The sequence below is a fragment of the Lissotriton helveticus genome, chromosome 1_1 (genome assembly GCF_964261635.1).
Source record: "Lissotriton helveticus chromosome 1_1, aLisHel1.1, whole genome shotgun sequence".
In the NCBI taxonomy this organism is placed as follows: domain Eukaryota; kingdom Metazoa; phylum Chordata; class Amphibia; order Caudata; family Salamandridae; genus Lissotriton; species Lissotriton helveticus.
In genome coordinates this window covers 34562060-34583554 of record NC_136057.1, presented here as the reverse complement: position 1 = coordinate 34583554, position 21495 = coordinate 34562060, and positions in this window count along the sequence as shown.

Below are 21495 nucleotides of genomic sequence, written 5' to 3'. Positions count from 1 at the left end.
TAGACTAGGTTAAGATTACCCCAAGGTCCCTAGAGATCGAGAGATGAGCAGCGGAAGAATCGCCTGCCGAAGAAGGTGCTGACGGTGCGAGAGAAAAGCAGCAGGGTCGGACGAGAGTGAGTATAACAAGGGTCATGCGTTGACAGATTGCGGTGTTTTGTGTTGTATCTGTATTGTAATGTCATGCGGAGTTGAATGCCTGTAGTGTGATTGAGAGAGGGTTGTGAGCGCGCGCAACCTGGCAAACTGGCAACCTGGCAAACGGGTGAACCGGTGAACTGGTGAAAATCTTAAGTTCGGAGAAGAGCTTAAGTGGTTCGGGTGTATCGAACATCCAGAGTAGTTGTCGACCAGAGTAAAGGGGGTCATGAGGTACCATTGATCGCCCGCAGGACCGAGATAGGGGGAACGCAAGAGTGAGTGTGTGGGTAACGGACGCAGGTCGAAAGTTACCGTGTGTAAGAAACCTATCAGTTAAGGCGATTGTCTGGACGTACACGGAAAGACATTTCGTCAGTTAAGGTGACAATTACAGTTAGACTGTGGGCGTACAGTCAAGGAAAGTGATCGCTTGGTCGGAAGTAATCATTTTTCAGAGTATGAATGGGACGCATGCATGACCGGGAGACGAGCTGAGAAAGGAGGGGAACTGCTGCGAAGGGGAGACGAGTGACGTCAGCGAGAGCCGCGCTGTGATAGGCCGGTTGGTGTGAAGGCGCGCTGTGATAGGCCGGTTAGCGAGAACCGCGCTGGGATTGGTGGATTGTCATCAAGAAGTAAACGAACCCGGAGAAAATAGAAATTTTGTAGATTTTGAACATGAAGTGTTTTAAATGTTTGAGAGCGATCTTTAAGAGAAAAAGAAGAGAATCTTATTACGGGGAAGAGGCACTGCCAGAGGGTACACCAGCTCACTATATGGCAACGAACGTTGGGTTGCATACTATACTGTGGCTTGATACTTGGAGTAAGATTACAGAAGGGAATGAGGAACTGACTTTTCCGAAATACGGAACGTTTAGACTAGAAGTGTTGCATCAGCTGAAAGCAGTTATGTCCTCATTGAGACCTTTGCCTAGACCAACACAGTTTGAGGCCCTTAATGCGTGGATTAGGGCGGCACACGACAGTAATCAGAACAGACGCCAAGAAAGGGTAAGGCGATCAGTAAGGGCAGTGCAAGATGCCAAATGGGATGCGGAAGCCAAGAAATGGAGGGTACAGGCGATTGAAGTGGATAAGTTGTACCCAGTGAGAGAGGTTACAGGAGAAAAGAGACCCATAGAAGAGGATGACGAGAGCGAGTTGGAGGATGGCCTAATAAATAGGTTGTTGATTGATAGACCGCCTCCGGACAATAGGGAGATAGAAGATACTGAGCTCCCAAGGGAAGATAGGGTTGACATAGAAGGGAATAGGCCACTCCCTATAACGAATTGGGTACCTACCAAAGGTGAGGAGACACCTCAACATAGTCCTGTACAGAGAGTAGTCGGAAGGGTTGTGGTGCAGAAGATGCCAGCAACAGAGAGGGTTGAGTCTTATGGATTGCCAGATGCTCTTCAAGTACCCGTTACCATAGGTCCTATAGTGTCGGTTTATCACCCAGAGAAAGGGAGAGAGGAAGAACAGGTACGGCTAGACAGAGAAAGAGTTGAGATGGAAAGAAGGAATAACACAACAAATGCCTGGAGGCAATTGCCAGGACCGATAACATGGAGCACCCCATTGGATTCAGCAGTGGGTCCCGTAACAGAGGGGGTCAGAGAGGACCGATGGACCTGAGGGGACCACGGCCGAAATCCTATAAAGAGTTGAGGGCTGACTTGAAGGAATGGGATAGGTCCACAGAAACACCGAGCAACAGGTCAAGAGCAGAAGCTGAATGGGGAAGTCGAGGCAACGGGACATTGTCTCACTGCGGGGCTAGCGAAAGCAGTCAGGAGTGGGACGGTAAAAGTCAGGAGAGTAGAAGAGTTACACGTCATATTGACGGTGGAAATGGGCAGGAGTGAAAAGGTAGAAGTACGGAGTGTGGAGAGACGTCTCGTCTCATTCAAAGTGAGGGAGACCAAAGGACACAAGAGTACAGGGATAGGTTTAAGTGCACTCTCCACGCACCTGATGATAACGTACAGCCCTGGAATCGTGGGAACATGGGGAACCGCGAAGGATCTTGCCATGCGTTGAGTGATCAGAGATCACAGGCAAATTGTGAAGGCATGGGGAATAATGGAATGTCTTACCATGCACCTAGAGAAACCAGGCAGAATGGGAAATGTGGGACTATGGGAAATAGAGAAGTGTTTCACTATACACCCAGAGAGGACGGAACTGCATGGGACCTGGAGAGATGGGAGCATGGGAGGACTCCCCATAACACGCCTGAGCCCAGACGTAGGACTCAGAGCTGTGATGGAAGAGATGTGAATGGACTCTCTAGAGATAGCATACTGAAAGCTGTGATAAAAGCCAAAAGACTCGATGTGATCAGCTTAAAATCTGACCTGGACGAGATAATAGATGGTGCGTTGCCTTCAGAAAGGATTGACATGTATGAACAAGATGAGCTGCTGTTTATAGCAAAGGATATTACTCGAAAGGCAAGAGCAACTCATGAGAAACTTTCTGAACTGGCAGACAAGTATATGGTAGATTTGTCCAGAACAAAGGCATTGCAGGGTAACCATAGGTTGCATTATTCAGATCAGGACTTAGATGAGAGGAGGACAACTGGCTTAAAAACACACATAAGGGAACTGATCACAGGAATAAGAGCATGGAGAGATCTGGACAAATGGGAAGAGAGGTGGTCCAAAAAGGGAACTGTTAGGCGGAGCGCGAATGTGATGTCTCAGGAGGGAAGGCTACTGCAGATGGAGGCATTCCCTATGCGAGAAATAGCGAATGGGAGTTATGTACACGTGCCCTGGAGTAGGGGAGATTTGGCTGCATTTACCAACTCATTTCCGAAGTTAAGGGAAAATCCCATAGAGTGGTACAAGCAGGTAGAAAGGTTTGTCAAGATTTCAAAAGTATTGTGGATTGATTTGAACACCTTATTCGACATTGTGGTCCCAGGAGACTTGTGGATAGCATGCAAGGTTAGTGTCGAATGGCCAACTGCAGAACCAGAAAGGGATGCTCGTACTAATGGACCGTCAGAAATAGTAATGTTAAAATATGAAAGGGTGATGACATGGCTGAAGGAGAAGGTGCCACCACAAGATATAGATTGGGTAAAAATAGACCGAACAAGACAAAAACCCAAGGAGACAGTTCATGAGTTTTATGAACGATTGCTGAAAACGTTCAAACAATACAGTGGATTAGATGTAATGGATCCCAAGGAGATAGGACAGTTTGTATCGAAGTTCGTTTTGGGGTTGAGACCTGATATTTGTTTGATGATTCAGCAACATTTAATTTGTTGGCAAAACAAACCATTGGATGAAATTTTGAGATATGCAAGGTATTGCAGTGATGAAATAGATTCCAAAGCAAAGAAACTAAAGGAGAAACTGATGATGGTGCAGATGCAGTCGGCTGGAAAGGGTGGACAGCAGCAACAGGGAACAGGGACGATGGGACGGAAATCAAATAGTCAGAATAAGGACAACGAGGAAAACCCGAGACCTAGAATAGACGTTGCTACATTGAAAAAAACGAAACCCTGAAAACTGAGAACTAGAAGTAGGGGAGGAGGAAGTTCAAGAAGTTCCAGTTCAAGGGGTGACAGTGCCAAAGATTAAGGTGGCCAAAGGGGGGACTTCGGCTCCACGAGCTCAGTTCCCGCAGCCACCAAAGATTACGACAGGGGGAAAGATCTATAGACAAATGCCTCTTTTTATAGACGAAAAAGAGTGTTACTACATTGATCCATTGACGGGACGACGTGTAATTAGAGAGGAGGACTGTACCCTCGGGGCAGTTCTAGAGGTGGATCAAAGAGGACCGTTTGTTGAGGCTGAAGTGGCAGGGTGTCCTACAACATTCTTAGTAGATACCGGAGCTACTCGATCAACTTTGAGATCGGCAGTGGTTCCAGATCTACCAATGTCGGGGGAAACAATTCAAGTGGTAGGAGTCGCAAATAGGAGAATGACTAACCCTTTGACGGAACCAGTGCTAGTGAGAATAGGAAACTACACCGATGAACATCAGTTTGTGGTATGTGATTCTAGTCCTGTGTGTCTGTTAGGAAGAGATTTATTGTGCAAACTGAACTGCACAATATACTGCACACCTCAGGGAGTGGAGATACAGACTACAGACGATGATGCTACCTTTAAAGTTGCAAATTCGAGAGTATGCGTAGAACTGTATCCTACCCTGACTGTGGAGGAGCTTCCTTGGGACTTACGAGATACAGTGTCATCAGAGGTATGGGATTTTACTGGAGAAGAGATAGGATTGATCAAAGGAGTAGAACCAGTGAAGATCATGGTGAAACCAAATGTTGAATATCCAAGAACGCCTCAATACAAATTGACCCCGGAGACGATTGCAGGAATGAAACCCGTAATCGACTCTATGATTCAACAGGGAATACTGAAGGAAATCGTGGGTAGTCCATGCAACTCCCCGATTATGGGTTTGCAGAAACCTAGTGGGAAATTTAGAATAGTACAAGATCTTCGAAGGATTAATAACATAGTTGTTTCATGTTGTCCAGTGGTACCGAATCCATCAGTGATATTGTTTCAGATACCATTCCAAGCTGAGTGGTTCACAGTGATAGATCTTTGTCAGGCTTTCTTTTCAATTCCATTAGATGAGGAGAGCCAGTATCTTTTCGCTTTTAAGCTGGAAAATCGTGTCCTAACATGGTGTCGTATCCCACAGGGGTATACAGAAAGCCCATCAATTTTCAACCAGCTATTGAAGAAAAATCTTGAAAGTCTAGTACTACCACAGAACTCGGTTCTGGTCCAGTACATAGACGACCTACTTGTTGCGTCAGGAACGGAAGAAGCTTGTAAGATAGATACCATCGCCTTGCTGAACCATTTAGCTGAAAATGGGCATAAGGTATCTCCGAGCAAATTGCAGTACTGTCTGACAGAAGTACAGTACTTGGGTCACCGGATAGAAAAAGGAAAGCGCAAGGTGTCACCAGATAGGATAGAGGCGATAATGAAGATGAACTCGCCTACGACACAGAGAGAAGTCAGGATGTTCCTAGGAATGGTCGGTTATTGCCGACAGTGGATAGCTAACTTTTCCCTGAAAGCAAAACCCTTACAAAAACTGACGCACAAGGAGGTGAGTGATCCGGTACCATGGGACAAGGATTGTTTGATGTCGTTCCTACAGCTGAGAGAGGACTTGTGCCGTGCTCCAGCTTTGGGGATGCCTGATTACGAAAAACCATTTTCACTTTACTGCTGCGAAAGAGAGGGTTGTGCTTTGTCAGTTTTAGTACAAACTCATGGAAATGCCCGTAGACCAGTTGCATACTTTTCGGCTACTTTAGATCCGGTAGCCGCAGCGTTGCCCGGATGTCTCAAATCCGTTGCTGCAACAGGTGTCAGCATTGAAAAGTGTGAAAATATAGTAATGGGACACCAATTAGTGGTGTATGTACCTCATTCTGTAGAACTGTTAATGACCAGGACCAAGACACAGCACTTAACCAATAATAGGCTCACGCGCTACGAGCAGGTTATTCTTGCTGCGGAGAACGTGACCCTTAAGAGGTGCTCTGTTTTGAATCCTGCTACATTGATGCCACTTCCTAATGATATCGAAGGCGAAGAATGTGAAGATCACGATTGCCTTGATGTGACTGAACTATGCACCAAGCCAAGACCAGATATTGTGGATGAGCCGTTGACTGACCCTGATGAAATTTTCTTTGTTGATGGCTCATGTTTAAGAGACGATACTGGTTGGTTGAGAGCAGCTTATGCTGTTTGCACCATTACTGGAGTTGTGGAAGCCGCTTGCCTGGAAGGAGTACACTCCGCTCAGGTAGCCGAAATCATTGCATTGACACGTGCCTGTTTAGCAGGTAGCAAAATTAGAGTCACCATTTATACCGATAGCCAATATGGTTTTGGTGTAGTTCATGATTTTGGGCAATTGTGGTCTCAAAGAGGTTACATGACCTCCTCTGGTTCGCCTATTCGAAATGGGGAATTTGTGCAACTGTTGTTAGAAGCATTACAGAGTCCAGCAGCAATTGCGATCGTTAAATGTGTAGCCCACACCAAAAATACAGATTTTGTGTCGCTAGGAAATCGATATGCAGACGAAGTTGCTCGTTATTGCGCGGAGCAAGGATATTCTTTCACGGAAGTGGAAGTAGGTGGGACTCAGGAAAAGACAGAGTTAAACATGATGCTAGAAACAGTTGATACTTGGGAGGATTTAAAAGACATGCAAGAGAACGCACCTGATTCTGAGAAAAAGGCATGGGAAACAGCAGGTTGTGTGAAAAGCAAAATGGATTTGTGGGTTTCAGCAGATGGAAGGGCAGTATTACCTGATGAGTTAGTGAGTCCAATGGCACGACAGATACATGGTCCAGTACACTTAGGAAGAGATGCCATGCTGAGGTTATTTAGGCAGACGTGGTATAATCCAAGGTTTAGGATTGCAGCAGAAGCAGTGTGTCGAAGATGTGTCACATGTCAGCAATTGAACGTAGGGAAAAGAACACCAGTTACAATGAGTCACATTGGGAGGTCTGGGGGGCCTTTCAACCGAATGCAATTAGATTTTATTGAGATGCCAAAAATCAACCGCCTTAGGCATGTTCTGGTGGTTGTATGCATATTTTCCAGATGGGTCGAAGCATACCCTACACGCAGGTGCGATACACTCACAGTAGCAAAGTTGTTGCTTAGAGAGTTGATCCCGCGCTTTGGGGTGCCGACCTCCTTGGAATCAGACAGAGGAACTCATTTCAACAGTGAAGTTGTGAAGATGCTTTGCTCTGCATTAAACATTGATCAGAAGTTGCACTGTAGCTATCGACCAGAGGCTTCAGGTATCGTGGAGCAGATAAACGGAACTCTAAAGTCCCGAATGGCCAAAGTATGTTCATCGACGTCCTTAAGCTGGCCTGATGCTCTGCCCTTGGTACTCATGAGTATGCGTAGCACACCAGACAGGAGGACAGGTCTCTCTCCACATGAGGTTTTAATGGGGAGGGCAATGAGACTTCCGTCTGTTCCAACTACAGCTTTGTTGAATATTACAGATGACCTGATCCTGGATTATTGCAAGGGACTTTCTGACGTCATTCATTCTGTGTCTCTTCAGGTGCAGGCTGCTGAAGTTCCATCTTCAAGAGACCTATGTCACGACTTGTGCCCTGGTGATTGGGTGCTTGTGAAAAAACACGTCCGAAAGAACTGCCTAGACGTGCGTTGGAAGGGGCCCTACCAAATAATACTGACAACGAATACTGCTGTAAAGTGTGGAGGGCTGCCAAACTGGATTCATGCTTCCCATACTCGAAGAGTTCCAGCACCCTTAGAAGAAACAGCTCCTCTCACAGATGAAAATCCAGATGTGGATGGTGAACCACTAGAGGGGATCAGTCAAGCTGTGGGGGTGTCAAAAGGAGTTGGGAGTGCTACAGATCCAGCAGAAGAAAGACAGGACAACAGTGAAACTGAAGTTGCCACCGAAGGAGAAAGTTGCTGTGAATACGGCTCAGACACGGATCAAGACAAGAGTGATCAAGAACCGAGTGTGAGGACAAGAAATAGGAGAACAAGGCGTGGAGAAGCTAGTTGGCCTGAGAGAAAGAAGAGGCCGAGCTTGAAGCCAACTCCAGAGAGAACTCTTGCTCCTATATCTGAAGACTCGGATCTGGACGAAGGTGCACAAAGACAGGAACAGGAAGGTCCGAGAAGATCGAGGAGGGTGCGAGTGCCCTGCAGAAGATACGCTACTCCTGAGTGGACCTACCTAGCAGCAGATGTCCAGTGCACGGAGATCCGGGAGGGTGAGGGAAGTGACAGTGACCAGTACTGACCCAATCATAACATTGGAAGTAGTGTTATTGGTACCAGGAGTGGAGGTCGAAGGGTTGCTGACACTCACTATTCCCAATCCTCCTTATCTGAGCAGGATAAGAGAACTGGTTTTAAACAGAATAGAATTTCCGACTTTTTGTTCAACGATGCCAACACTCGAAGAGATCATTCTTCGTTTAGAAATATTAGAATACGTGATTAGAGCCGCTGGAACACGTATGATTCCAGATTGCTAAAGACTTTGTAAATAAACAGATTGAAAGATAACCTAGCGCCAAGTGGAAGAAGAAGAAACTTAGGGACTTCCCATTTAGTGGACGGAGAAGGGCTAGGGTTGTCTGTTGCTATAGAACTCAAAGACTGATCTTGCAGAAGGGATTATCAGCTTCCAGGTGTGGTTCAGAAAGGCTGAATAAGCAAAGAAAAGAGACTTTGTGTTGTGAAAGAAAATCAGAACTACACTGTCTTGAGATCATGGAGGCCGGCAACCCAAACCGCAGGACAAAATGCATAGTAGGCACACTTTTAGTGGGAGTAATTTTTCTTATAGTTTTAGTAGTTACTATATCATATGTAGTGGGACATGAAAATGAAGAGAAGGCAACAAAGGAAGCAAAAATTGTATCGATACAGAAACCTACTACTGCTGGTCAAAGGGGGGACAATACAGAGAAAGATAAAGCTTTACTAGCAGCAGAGACTCGTAGGTTGCATGTGGATGAATCACAGGGAAATTTCAAATCAAATGCATATGCTAAATTGCTTTATGAATATATTGATGCTATGGAGGCAAGGGATTGCTATGTGTGCATGCAATTGCCAGCCTCTGTAGACGAAGGTATTAGATATCATCATCTTCCATTGACTAATGGAATCACATGTAGTTTGTTGCTTAGTATATTTTATGAACGTGATGGTTTTGAGTATTATTTTTCAAATGTTGATGCTGTTTTACCAGAAGTTCCAAACTACAAGCACATGAACAAGTGGGATTATTATAAGAGTGAAGATAGATTAAAGAAATGTTTCATTCCTTGGAAAACGTTGGATACTTCACATGCCCGAAGAAATAATTTGACTTGTAAAGTGTCAGAAATTGAGAAAAGGTTTATAGGGCAGGTGGATGATCGGTATAGGAGACAGAAGATCTTAAAGGCTTCAGGCCAATGGAAAACAGATTGGACCGAGGAAGAAAGGTCACACAAAAGAAAGGGTAGTAATGGTCCAATAGCTTTAGATCGAGAGCAAAAAGGGAAACTGTGTATATATAGGGGTAAAACCTACTATGAGAATGTGTTTGTGGGAGAAGTAAATTGTGAACATGCTTTCCAATTAGAATATTATACAAAGGATTTCTTGAAGGGAATGCAGGTGATCCCGAATGTATATTTTGTTTGTGGAAGAAATGCATACGTGAAACTACCGGATAATTGGTATGGATCATGTTATTTAGCAATTGTCTTCCCCAAAATATACCATGCTAAGGATTTAGAAATTATAGAGGGAGGAACTCAAGCTAGAGGAAGAAGGGATGTAAGCTATGAGGAGGTAGTTGGAGACGTATTTGGTGCTATGTTTCCTCTTTTAGGGATATCACTGAATGATGTCAAGTTTAGAAGATTGGCAACAGTTGTAGATAGGTTGTCCGCCAGTACTGCTAGATCATTAATGCTGGTGGAGGGAGAGATGCAATCGATAAGGGCAATGGTTCTTCAGAACCGACTTGCTCTAGACGTTCTGTTAGCCAAAGAGGGAGGAGTCTGTAAGGCTTTGAAGGTTCAGGAATGTTGTACTTACATTCCCGACAATTCAAAACCTCTAGAAAAGTATATACGGAACATCACTGAAATTCATCATGAGATTGAGGATTTGACACAGGTAAATGTGTGGGAAAAACGAGGTCATGGAATGGGTAAAGTTGGAGGTTGGTTTGCCAACCTAGGAAAGGGTTTCATTTGGTACATACTGAAACCTATCATCATAATAGTGATTTGTATAATCACCTTGTGGGGATTGGTGCGGCTGTACCAATGGTATAGATCAAATAGGTTGCAGAGATCCATGAGAGAGCAGGAGAGGAGATTAGCTGCGATGCAGGATAATCAGTACAGGAGTCTGAGGGCTCTAGAGATGATGAAACGAGAGAGTACTGCAACGAGTTCTGTTTGATTCAGTACATACCTCAGAGATGGTGTTGTGATGGTGATGACTACTAAAAGTCATCAAAGGGGGGAACTGAGAGAGCGCAAATTGAGAAAAAATAGAAGTGCACCATATTTACAAGCACGTTGCATCAGTTTAGTAAAGAAAATACATAAGAGTGTTTAATTAAAATAGAATACATATATCAGTGTGAAAAGTTAATGTAGAAGTGTGTAGAGATGTTAGAATGATGTTGAAATCCCATGTTATGTGGTTGTTGTAGAGGAGAATGTAATGCTGCTAAACGTAGAAATGTGTAGGCCACATGGCAGTTCACAGAGAATGAAAGGTGCTCTTACACTCTCACATGATATGGATTTTTAATGTTGTTGTAATTCAAAGTATTATTGATCATAGAACTGAAATATATGTTTTATAGAAGTGTTTCATATAACCATTGTGTGTAATAAGTTAAAATACTGTTTAGACTAAGAAATTAAAGGTTTACAGAGTGCACAGGCCCGTTTCATGTAATTGTAATAGGCCTGAATAGATAAGGTAATTTCTTTTGATCTGCATGTGTTAGTTAGAGTAAGGTCATGTTAAGCATAAATTGCGGAGCCTGCTCGAAGGTTTACGACTTAGAAGATACGGTGGAGGCCGGAATTTGAGGCCCACTTTACAAATGTCTGTTTGCAGGTGCGAGGAGGTTCCAATCAAGAGAGTGATGAATAGAGTTTTGTTCAGAGAGCCAGGCACAGGCCTGGAGGAGGCTTCAGGAATTTCCTGGGGGGTACCGTCCTGCCGGAGAAGAGCCTGAGAAGCAAGGTCAACGCTAACGATGGGCCCAGAGGAGTATCAGCATGGAAAATGCCAGAACTGACACCACGTGAGGGGCGTCTCTAAAGGGCGTTTCTATTGTAAATGTGATTTTTGTATTAGGGACAGCACCCCTGGGTGGAGTTAGGGCAGATGGTCTGAGGAACCTAAGAGAGCGGATGGGTAGGCAGATAGGATAACTGCGAGACACCGATTCACAACGAAGACTAAGGGAAGTGAGTGATCTTCTTTGGAAGTCACCACGGCTGACACCTTTTTAGGTTAAGATTTTACTAAGTAGGGATGTCACTTAGTCTAATGTAGGGACAGTCTAATCTGGATTTTCTTCCTTTCTGTAAATGACTCACAAGCTACAGCTTGTGTCTATTCTTGCAACTCTGATGATTTTTGAATTGGTTTTGGTTACATTCTTCTGTCGACTAAGAGCATTTAGAAATTTTATGTTTGTATTGATACCAGTATATCTTTTGAACCTTATTTTGAGGTGTTTGTATCTCCAGTTAACTTTGGCTTTATAATAAACTTTTAAAACTTATTCGTAGTAAGTGGTTCTTTAGAGTGGTGTAAGTCCTTAACCGATTGACCTAGTAGTGGATTGCCGTTTACTCTATGACAGGTATCAACGGTTCAGTCGACCTGAGTTGGGATCTAGATCTATAGCAATATATCAGAAATCCCGCCGTAACACCTCTCTGATCGATGATTGCTGAAGACACTGTATAAAGCTTCTGTGTATATCAATATTGTAATTGTGACATTTTGTGTTCCACTAAAATCTTCTTCTCTTATCATTTTGTAGATGACGGGGCTCACAAAGATCGAATGTTTGGATAGTGCCACTGGCTTCCCAGATCTCTTGCTCATTTGATTCCAGGTCCTACCCTGGCTTAAGTCTCTCTTCTCTGTGATCTTCTTCAGTATATATGTGTTGACAATTGGCAACAATGTTCTGATCATGGTCACAGTGTCAGCCAATGTGATCTCCACTCACCCCTGTACTTATTTCTGGCTAACCTGTCCTGCATGAAAGTTTGATACACCAGTTTCATTGTGCCTACCATTCTTTTTTTTTTATATTTCTTTTTATTGAAAATTAACAAAGAAAACAACTAGGTGTCACATAGTTACATCAAGCAAATAGACTGTGCAATGGCGGATCCTCGAAACAAGCGTAATTTCACTCAAATATAATAAAGAAAGGGTGGGGGGAGGAGAGGAAGAAGACAGAAGGAAGCATTTAGACATCATATACCGTGAGGATCAGGGGGAATGCGGGAGATCTAGTATCACTGTTTCAGGTGGTACACATATATCCCCTCTATAACGATTCCAGGGAGCCCAGATCTTCTGCCACTTCCGGGGGCGACCCCGAGCTACATACACAGTCTTTTCCCTAAACATACACCAATCCATATCATTCATCCAACACTCAATAGTAGGAGGCCGTTGGGATCCCCACAGCTGTGCAATATTGCGTTTGGCAAACATTGTACCCAAGGTCACCCACTGAGTTTGGGCTACATTGTGATCTGTGGGCTCCCAAACATTTAAAATACAACGCCTGGCTTCAGGTAAAAGTGCGATCCCCGTGTATCCTGCGCCAGTAGTCAATGATGTGATCACACTCCCAGATGATGTGCAGAAAAGTGGCCAGCTGGCCCGTGACGTATACTCTGTGCAGTATTTTAAGTTGCACTAATCTAAGGCGAGCTGGTATCGCCACCTCCTTCGGGGAGGAGATCGCTGACTGCCAGTCCTCATCATCAAGTTCAAGGCCATCACGGGTCCACTGATCTCGCAACTGGGAGAGAAGGTCCGCTCTATGATTAATCAATTTTTTATATACCAGAGAGATGGTACTATCCGGTATATACCCATCTAGCACACGATCCTCCAGCAGGGTGGATTCCGGTATCTCCGTCCCTCTAGGAAAGACCGAATCAAGTGCATGTCGAATCTGGGCATAGCGGAAGAACTCCGTTCCACCCAGGTTGAACTCGGCCTGTAGGGCCATAAAGGACTTCACCTGTCCCTTCACCCAGAGGTCCCCCACCTTGGAGATACCGATGATGTCCCATCTATCAAATCCCTTCGTATTCCACAGTTTGCCGAGCTGATCAGATCCAAACAGCGGGGTAGCCAGTGTCAAACGATCCTTCCATCCCAATGCACAAGTGGCAACCTGCCAGACACGCACAGCCGTACGCGTCGGCCCCGTCAGAGATCCCACTACTGATTTGGAATATAATGCCCTATTGTAATTACCTCCGGGGAGCAGCCACCTGTCCATAGCGAAACCCGGGTGAGGTACATAATATGTACCATGGTTGATAGCTCCCAACTGCGATGCCCAATAGTACCGTTTAATATCGGGAAGAGCAATACCCCCATCGTACCAGGGGAGAGTCAGTTTGGCAAGAGCAATTCGGGGCCTACCATCCCACAGCAACTCCCTCTGCAGACCCTCAACCATACGGAAGTAGCTACCAGGAACCAAATCTAGAGTATTTTGCAAGGCGTACAAAAAACGGGGGAGGGACATCATCTTAAAAAGGGCCGCACGCCCAAGCAGGGAGAGGGGGAGCTTTCGCCACCCCGCCACATCTCGTCTCAATCGCGCCAAAGGAGGGAGGAGGTTTTTCTCATAGGTCCATTAAAATAAAAATACCAAGATATTTGAACCCCTGTTGTGCGATCTGAATAGGACAACTACGCGGCAAAACCGGCGCATCACCACTGAGTACATAAAGGGAGGATTTCGCCCAGTTGATGATCAAACCAGAATTCTTACCAAAAGAGACCAAAACGTCACATAACACTATCAGGGATTTTCTGGGGGAAGTAAGATACAATAGAATGTCATCCGCGTATAGGGAAATACGATCCTCATGTTCCGGGGACCAGTAGATCCCTCTCATGGACGGTTCCCAATGGATCCACGCAGCCAGGGGTTCAAGCGCCAACGCAAACAGGAGGGGAGAAAGCGGACAACCCTGCCGAGTCCCACGCCCTAGGGCAAATGTTCCAGAAACGCGGCCATTAACTACAACCCGAGCGAGGGGGTCAGCGTAAAGCAGTCGCACCCAACTGATAAATTCAGAGCCGAAGCCGAACTTGGCCAAAACCGCCCACAAGTACGGCCATTCCACAGTATCAAACGCCATAGTGGCATCAAGAGACGCCAAAATGGCCGGCTCACGCAGCGTCCCGGCCCTAGCTATAACACCATGCAACCGCCGAAGATTCAATGCAGTATTCCGGTGCGAGATAAAACCGGATTGATCCGGATGTACTAAATCACTAATAATCTTGATTAGTCTATTAGCCAATACCTTAGCCAAAATCTTCGGCTCGGCATTTAACAATGAAATCGGCCGGTATGACGCACATTTGTTCCGAGGCTTTCCCTCCTTATGTATAACTATAACTATAGTGGCAAGACGTTGATCACGGGGGTGAAACCCACCATCGCGGGATTCCTTGAACATGTCCCTCAAATACGGAGCAATCCTGTCGGGTCGAAGCTTGTATAACTCAATTGGCAAACCGTTTGGGCCCATTGCCTTACCAGAGCGCAAGGAACGCAGAGCCAATGCTATTTCGTCCGCCGTAATCGCCGAATCCATTAAGTCCCTATCTTCCTCAGAAAGACTTGGAAGGGTGATATCCCGAAGTAACAAACAAGAGTCTTCCTCTGGCCTATCAGATACAAAGGAGTACACAGTGCGAAGATGGGTGGCGAAGCTCGCCACTATCTCCCGTGGGTCGGTAACCAAGACTCCCTCTTCCGTCTTGATCTCTGGCACCACACGACTTGCTCTATCTTTCCTATCCAACCAAACAATCAATTTACCGGCCTTGTCTCGAACATCATATATACACCCTTGTTGCTCCCGGCTAAGAGCCTTCGTCGCATCCGACACTAATGATTTGTATTGAAACTGCTTCAGCTGTAAAACATGCAGTTTTGAGTGGGTCACCTCCTGTTCCAATGCCGATTCCAAATCCAGTATTTCAGTCTCTATCTTCACCACTTCTTCTTCTTTTTGCTTTTTGGTGCCACAAATCAACGATAGGGCCTGACTCCTCAAGACGGTCTTAAACGCCTCCCACAAGGAGATGGCGGAAGCAACCGAGCCTACATTTTCTAGGAAATAATGATCGAGCGCTTTCACCAGGCCAGTACGGATTTTGGGGCTCCGAAGGTACCAAGGGTTAATCGGGGCAACCCGACCCTCGGCGCCCGGGACCAGTTCCAATCGGAGCCATAGTGGAGAGTGATCAGAGATCCCTCGAGCTAGATGACGAGCCTCTACAACGCCAAAAGCCTGCGCAGCCGGCACTAACACATAATCAATCCTAGAGAGACTACCATGGGCTCCGGACAGAAACGTATATTGCCGCTGAGTAGAATGAAGTAGACGCCAACAATCCACCAGGCCCAATACATCAATGAAATCAGGCAGCCAGCTATGCGATCCTTTAAGGTCCCTGGGTGGATATCTATCAAGCCGTCCGGAAACCACTACGTTAAAGTCCCCACCCAGGATCAAAAGCCCAACGGGGAGATCAAGTAACACCCGCCCCAATTCAGAGAAGGTAGTCGACTGTAAGCCCGGGGGAACATAAGTAGAAACTACGGTCAGAGTACGACCCTCCCACCGCCCCGAAATTGCCACATAGCGACCTCTTTAATCAATGACATTGGAGTCCACTTCAAGCGGAAGAGCAGTCTTAACAAGGATCCCAACTCCACGCGAACCAGAGGAGAACCCGGCATGTGCTACCAGCCGATATCCCAGTCTATTCAGAGCGTGACATGTATGCCCGACCAAGTCTGTTTCCTGAAGAAGAACAATATCGGGTGAATGGCGTTTAAGGAATTGCAATACCACCCCACGTTTAATCTTGTCCCCACCCCATTAACATTCCAGCTAATCAACCTCAAACCCCTACCCCCCATCATAAAATGAATGAATGAATGAAAATGTTTTTTATTATGCGCATACTTTGCCCAATGGGCGTCAAGGCGCCTAACATCAGAATCACAGCTTATCACTCCAAGGAACGTTCAATCAGAGATAGGACTTCCTAAAAAACCATGTTTTTAGCTCCTTTTTGAACAAATCAATTGATGGCAACCTCTTAAGCTCAATGGGAATAGAATTCCAAAGCTGAGGGGCCACAACTGAAAAGGCCCTTGCTCCCCATCTGGTCAGCCTAACACGTGGCACGACAAGTTGGAGTAGTTCGGCGGATCGAAGGCCTCTAACTGGAACATAGCGGACGAGTAAGGAACTAATCCCACTCATTGGTCCCTCCGCCAATGCTCTGTAAGTCATACAAAGAATTTTGAAGGAAATTCTATGCTGCACTGGAAGCCAGTGAAGGTCTTTCCTGGCTTTAGTCGCAGATGACAACTTAGGAACGGCCAATACAAAACGTGCAGCCGCATTCTGCACAATTTGCAGTCGATGCACGTGGCTCTTGTTGGACTCCATGTACAGGGAATTGCAATAATCCAACCTGGAGCCAACAAGGGCGACTGCAATTTGTTTCCGAGCTTGGGGAGAAAGATATTCACGGATTCTATTTAGAGTCCTAATCACACCCCAGCAGGTGGCCACGGTCCTATTAACTTGAAGGGACATAGAGAGTGAGGTGTCGAATATCACACCTAGATTTCTGGCTGATTGGGAGGGAGTGGGCAGGTGCCAAGAGAAGAAGGCCACCACTCGCTCGACCAAACATCCTGGTTCTTTCCAAAGACCAGTACCTCTGTTTTTTCGCCATTGAGCCTCAGGGAATTGACAGTCATCCAGTCTGCCACCAACTGCATGCATACCCTGAAGCTCAAGGCAGATGTTGCCACAGAGGAATGAGCCAGAGACACCATGATTTGAGTGTCATCAGCGTAGGATACTACCTCCATCCCCTGCGATCTTATGAGTCTAGCAAGGGGGGCCACATCGATGTTAAACAGGGTCGGACTCAAGGCCGACCCTTGTGGCACCCCACATTGCAAAGACTTGGCAGGGGAGAGGTAGTTCCCAAGCATCACTCTCTGCTCTCTTTCTAAAAGAAAAGAGTTCAGAAGACTCAAGGCCGATCCCTCGACCCCTGCCTCCCTAAGCCGAGATGTTAAAATGGCGGGAGACAGGGTATCGAATGCGGCCGAGAGATCGAGTAGGACCAACACAGTAGATTGGCCAGAGTCCACTTTACGCCGGATCTTGTCGGCCACAAGGGTCAAAGCGGACTCTGTGCTGTGATGTTTCCGGAAGCCATGTTGTGTGTTATCTAAATATCCGGAATGATCAAGAAAGGAGGACAAATGAAAGTTTAGGTGTGCTTCCAACATCTTTGCAGGAGCAGGGAGAAGGGAGATCGGCCTAAAGTTTTTTAAAAGGCCAGGGTCAAGGGATGTTTTTTTGAGGAGAGGCTTTACAATGGCCTTCTTCCATACCGTTGGAAAAGAGCCCTGGGAGATAGATTTATTCATAACCATGAGCATGGGAGGAAGAAGACTGCTTCTACACTCTTTAAGTTTTTTAAGAGGTAGAGGATCCATAGGAGAAGAAGATTTGGTTCTATCCAGCAAGAGATTCAGTCCCTCCAGCGACAAGGGGGGAAATTCCGATAGAGATGGATTAGAAGAATCCTTACTGAAAGAATCAAGACTGGATAGCTCGATGGAAATACTCTGATCCAATAGAAGGCGTTCGACATCCAAAGAAGCATGGATATCAAGAATCTTCTTATGGAAAAAGTCAGAGATCTTGTTGCACAATTCCTGTGAATGGACTACAGGATCAGGGAGTTGAAGGGAGCATAATGAGTCGGCGATTTTAAACAGCTCCCCAGGAGATGAAAGAGAGCTGGTCAGATTGGAGAAGTATTCCTGCTTCTCCTTTACCACTCTCAGTTTATACTCCCGTAATGCAGACTTGTGAGCCTCTCGATCCCTAGAGTCCCATGATTTCCTCCACCTTCTCTCGGTGCACCTACATCCCTGCCTCAAGAGTCTCAGCTGGCTAGAAAACCAGGGTGCAGTAGGCTTCCGCCTTCCTACATATCGCAACGAAGCAGGGGCAAGTCTATCAACAGCACTGACTATGGAATTCGTCAGATCAGAAGCTGCCTCGCCTGCATCCTTATAAGCGAGAGAATCAGTGGAAGAGACAAAGGAGACAAGAACCTTGTCCGTAACATTCCTTAAATTTCTCCTGAGTGTGTGTGAGGAAATAGTCTGATTAACAGAACTGGGGGCAGGGAGAATAAATTCCAGCGGAACGGCAAAGTGGTCTGTCCAGACCAGTGGAAGAGGGTGGCCAGTCGACAGTCTAGGATCGTTAGAAAACACCCCATCAAGTATATGACCAGCCGTGTGAGTAGGACTGCTCACAAGTTGATGAAGGTCACAAGCTCCAAGTGACTCAACCAGAGATGTAGTATCATTTGAATTGATGTCCTCAAGATGAAAATTCAAATCACCCAGGATGGTAAGACAAGGCTTACCAAAATAGGGTTCAAGAATTCTCAGTAAATCCGCGGGGAAGCCAGATCTAAGGCCCGGAGGCCTATATATTAAGATCCCTGTAAAAGATGCCGACGGGGCACAAGTGATACAAAAATAAAAGGCTTCAAAGCGATCTTGAGGCCCGGATAGAAGCTTGATGTTACATGGGAGGGAGGATCTCGAGAGAATAGCAATCCCTCCACCTCTGCGGAGCAATCTATCCTGCCTGTGCAAAGAATAGCCATCGGGAATGGCCATCAACAAATCATGCCCAGAAGTGTCAGATGCCCAGGTCTCAGTAATAAACACCCAGTCCGGTTGTCGAGCATCAACAAAGTCATGAAAAGCCACATTGTGCTTGACAAGTGAGCGCGCATTAATAAGAAAGCCAGTTCTTGAAGAGGTGGGTGGACGAGTTAGACGGGACAAAGAATTAGTCGAATCATTAGAAACAAAATTAAAAGAAGAGAGGCATGGAATCCCTTCAGGCGAAAAGCGATGTGAGCAAGACAGCAAGCGCGGTTTAAGTAAAAGGAGGTTGGCCCTAGAATATTGTCTACTTGCCTCAGAAGGAGAAAGAGGAGTAGCAGCCGAGTCCGGCCCGACCTGCAGCCCGTCCTCAGCGCGGACGGGCGCAGACGGGCTGAACTCAGGCGAAACTCCGGCGGAAGTCCGGCGATCCCGCTGCGCGATTACGCTGCGCGTAAGCATGGCTCCAATTTAAATGGTCGCGCCTCCTAAGTGAGGACTAGACCGCGCTGAGACTCACCCCTCATGCAATATGGCCGCCGTCGAGACACTGGCGAGGGACCCGCAAAATGCGGTGCTTCCACTATTATAGTGCAAGTGGAGGTGGCAGCGTGCAGGTAAGCGTGGCCAAGTAATTTAAAACCAGGGGAAATGGTTTGCGCTAACACAGATAACCAAAATACAAAAAACGGGATAGATAAAATTCCTGAAGAACTGCCTGTAACAGAGCGCTGCCAGGGAGTGCGCTAAGCAAAATTGAGAGCGCGCCTAAGATTTGCCTCCAATTTAAATGGTCGCGCCTCCTAAGTGAGGACTAGACCGCGCTGAGACTCACCCCTCATGCAATATGGCCGCCGTCGAGACACTGGCGAGAAAGAGAAAGAAGATCCAGCCACGAGCTAAGTCCAATGCCTCGGTGAAATCATTCAACAGTATAGCACCCTGCAAAGACAACAAACAAAACAACCCAACCTCCCACCCCCCAGTCCCCAAACAACCCATTACAACACCCCCCACCCTGCACCCCTGCGCAAGACTAGAAAGCCACCCCAACTTGCAGTGTGCCTGTCACCCTCACACCCAACTAAACTACGAAAAGTAAAGCTGAGGAGGAATAAACCCCCGAAGATATCCCCACAACCCCCTAGCAAAATACTATTGACAGTAATAGCTCAGATACAGAATCATTACAATAAAAGTTCAGTCATCGACCCCGGTGGAGCCTACTCTTGTTCTTCGAGTCCTCCCTCAGCTCCGCCAGGCCGGCTCTCAGGATCTTCCCGGGGAGTCAGGGTGTCCAACCAGTCCGCCACAACATCAGGTTTATCAAAAAAGTACACTCTTTCGTTGTGTTCAATTCTCAGTTTGGCAGGAAAGAGCATGGCATATTTCATGTCCATATCTCGAAGACGTCGTTTGACCCCCATAAAACTGAGACGCTGTTTCTGTACCATCTGTGTGAAATCAGGGTAGAAGCTGATTTAAGAGTTTTCGAATTTGAGAGGACCTCCCGCACGAGAGGCCTGCAGGATAGCATCCCTGTCCCGAAAATTTAAAATCCGTGCTATCAAAGGCCGTGGCGGGGTTCCCACCTTCGGTTTTCCGCCCGGGATCCTATGAGCCTGTTCCACCATGAAAAACTTGCTCAATCCCTTAGGTGCCAAATGATTGGTGATCAGGTCCTCAACAAAGAGGTCTGCCGCTTGTTCTTCTGCCTTTTCCAAAACCCCAATTATACGAACGTTGTTCCGCCGGGCCAGTCCTTCAAACTCCTCCAGGCGACGAACCACTATGTCATTGGAAGCTCCAAGCTTATGGACTGTGGTTTGCAACTCAACGACGTCATCCGTAAGGCTCGATGTTTTAATATCCAACGATTTAACCTTCTCATTGGTTTTGGTAAGATCCGTCCGGATCAGATTCACTTCGATCGCCACTGTGTCCAACTTGTGAGCAAGAGTCTCCATCTGCTTCCCGAGGGAAGACTGGATACCATCAATGGCGGCCATAACGTCTTGTAGCGTCGGCTCCTCTTTCGAGGTCGACGAAACCTTCGCGCTCTCTTGCGGTCCGCCGGCCCCGCCAAGCGACCCTTGGGTCAGAGCATATCGATCCATAACGTTGGTTTGCGTGTAGCTGCCCCGTCTGGTATTCTTAACCCTCTGCTTGTCTCCATCAGGCTTTCCTGCCATGGCTTGATATTATCCAATAGTTCCTTCCCCTCTAGGCAACAGCGAGGGAAGAGGAGACAGACAGTCCAGCCTAGTAGAAGAGAACACGCTCCATCCAGAGGGACTGTAAACCAGGGCCTCAATGTGGAAGGCAGCCGAGAGGGCTAATGGCAAAGCGGCACCCCAGTTCCGAAATCCCAGCGACCACCAAAAACGAAAGTGAAACTAAGCGGGACCAGGGTCTCACGCAATAGCTAGCCGATGTTGTTCAATTATGCCCCGGGCACCCTGTCAACTCGGGCGCCGGGTATTCAGAAGACGAAGGCCGCAAATGTCTCAGGGCCACAACTCCGGTCACCGGGGTCCGATCTGAACGGCGGCAAAGATTCCAGGATCACCAGTGGTTCATCCGCATCGAGACGTCAACTGCCAACAGGATAAATGACAGGATATATTCGGGAGGTTACGAGGGTCTCGGGAGCCCTCCCAAGTGCCTACCATTCTTGAAGTTCTAGTGACACAGGCTCTCACAGTACCTTTCTTGGGATGCCTCTTGCAACTTTCCACCTTTTGTTGGCTGCCC